Source organism: Eptesicus fuscus, chromosome 6, assembly GCF_027574615.1.
Source record: "Eptesicus fuscus isolate TK198812 chromosome 6, DD_ASM_mEF_20220401, whole genome shotgun sequence".
NCBI lineage: Eukaryota > Metazoa > Chordata > Mammalia > Chiroptera > Vespertilionidae > Eptesicus > Eptesicus fuscus.
In genome coordinates, this window is record NC_072478.1 from 59,367,666 (window position 1) to 59,370,390 (window position 2,725).

Sequence of the window (2,725 nt, forward strand, 5' to 3'; positions counted from 1 at the left end):
CATTCTGCCATGTTCAGCCTCACTGTGGGACGGCCCCCTCACTCCACGCTGAATGGAGTGAGGACAGCGTCTTCCTGTAGGGCTGTGATGATGCTCCAGGGGTGGCCTCTTCCTCCTCTTCTACATCCCAAACTCTTGCCTCCGTGGGGAGCCGATTTCCTGCAACTTTTCTCTCTGGCCTGACCTCACTCCCTCCTATCTCTCTCCTTTTGGTGGGACGTTTCTAATGGAAAGGTATAAATAGTTCTTTGTAACTATCCTTTTAGTTTTCCTCTTTTAAATTAAAAAAAAAAAGAAGAAAAATATATATTTTTAATGTGGAAGTATAATTCAGTGAAGTAAAAAATTATGTCAGAACAAAGAACATAAAAGACAGAGCCCTTGCCGAGACCGGTTTGGCTCAGTGGATAGAGCGTCGGCCTGTGGACTGAAGGGTCCCAGGTTCGATTCCGGTCAAGGGCATGTACCTTGGTTGCGGGCACATCCTCAGTGGGAGGTGTGCAGGAGGCAGCTGATCGATGTCTCTCTCTCATCGATGTTTCTAACTCTCTATCCCTCTTCCTTCCTCTCTGTAGAAAATCAATAAAAATATATTAAAAAATAAATAAATAAATAAATAAATAAATAAATAAATAAATAAAAAAGACAGAGCCCTTAAAAGGACACGTACCAAACCTGGACAAGCCATTGCCAAGCTATTGCACACGTTGGGGACGTCACAGACACCTCCCCCTGCTGTGCCCCAGAGAAGCTCTCTGGAACTATCACAGGCAGTGAGAGTCTCTGTGCTCCCCTTGCAAACATCACCAGCATCAAAGCCCTGGCACCATCGGAGAAGAAAGCTGGAGTAGGGAAACGAGCCCTTAACTAGAAGTTAGTCAACTCCTTCACTGCTGACCAACCTCAGACCGCCTGTCTGGGCCTCAGCTCCCCATCTGCCAGCGACTTCCAAATGCTGGTGCCAGGGAGACTGCAACCAAATCACCTGGAGAGCTTCTCAGAAGTCCAGCTCCACCCTGCAACTTGGATGGAGTATCTTTCAGATGAAGCCTAGGAAGCGATAAGTTTTCAAAGTTCCCTGGGTGGTCCCCACCCCCAGCCAGCTGTGGGAACCATTGAACTTCTGGTAGATGATATCGAAAACACCTTCCAACTCTATGAACCTATGAAATTTCCCTTAGTCCACTCAGGGCAGCCTGATAGTAGCCCCCCCGTCCCCCCGCCACGTTCCTGGTATTGCCAAGTGCATCCCAAATGTTGGGGAAAACAGGGACATCGGTCTTTATTGCAAATCAGAGGTCCCAAGGATGGATTTTGATGACCATTTAAAATCAAGTCCTAATGAGGGGTGTGGCTGCCACCCAAGAGAGAAAGGGGTCTGGTTCTTGCCTGTCTGGATGGAAAGCAGTGAATACTTCCCTGGAAACAGACAATTTGTAGCACATTCTTGACAGGGTCCTGCTGCAAAGAATCTCTCCTTCTTTAAACAAAGCAAAGGCCTTGCTTTCAAGTTTATTGACAAACAGACCAAGTTAAGCGTTTGATGTTTTTATACCTAAACATACGTGCAGAGCAAAATCTCTGTAATGATAACATCTTTCGGGGAAGAGAGTTTAGATAGCAAAATGTAAGACACGAGTTCTTACTTTGGAGAATTTTTGAAAGAAAGAACTTCTATTACAGTTATGGGCTGAATTGTAGCTTTCCTTCACTACCTCCCCGCGCCCCCCCACCCCCCCCCCCAAAAAAAAAAAGATATGTTGAAGTCTGAATCCCAGTACCTCAGAATGTGACCTCGTTTGGAAACAGGATCTGTGCAGAGGCGATCAAGTTAAAATGAGGCCATTGGTGTGGGCCCTAATCCAATGCGACTGGGTCCTTATGGGAAGGGGAACTTTAGACAGACACACACGGAGAAGATGCCATGTGACCGGAGTGAGGCATCTCTAAGCCAAGGAGTGCCAAAGGTGGGTGACAAACACCAGAGCTCGGAAGAGACCAAGAAGGATTCCCCTGGACGTTTCAAGGGGAGCATGGGCCCTGCTGACACCTTGATTTAGGATTCGGCCCCCAGAACTGTGAGACGTTACATTTCTGTGGTTTCAACTCACTCTGTTTGGGGTGCTTTGTGAGGGCAGCCCTAGGATTTTATAAACATGACCTCATTTAATCCTCTCAATAACCCAGTGAAGTAGAGTTATCATCCCCACTTTTATTATCCTCCCCCATTTTAGGAAAACAGTTAGGCATGGCTAAGTAAGATTATGAAATTTGCTAAAGATCATGCCCAGTCAGTGTGGCTCAGTGGTTGAGCTGTCAACCTATGAATCAGGAGGTCATGGTTCGATTCCCAGTCAGGGCTCATGCCCAGGTTGTGGGCTCGATCCCCAGTGGGGGGGTGAGGGGGGTGTGTGCAGGCGGCAGCCAATCAATGATTCTCTCATCGTTGATGTTTCTATCTCTCTCTCCCTCTCCCTTCCTCTCTGAAATCAATACAAATATATATTTTTAAAATAACTTTGTTGAAGATCAGACAGCTAGCAAGGGATGGGGCATGGATGTGATCTCGGGCTATCTGACCCCCAGGCCTTCCTCCCATGTTACACAGCTGCCGACACTCTAGACAGAGGAGGCTCCATGGAAGAACTCGCCCTAGGCACGTCCTCAACCACTGAGGCCAATGTTTATGGCCTAGTCTCATTATTCTGTTTAACGTAAAATTGCA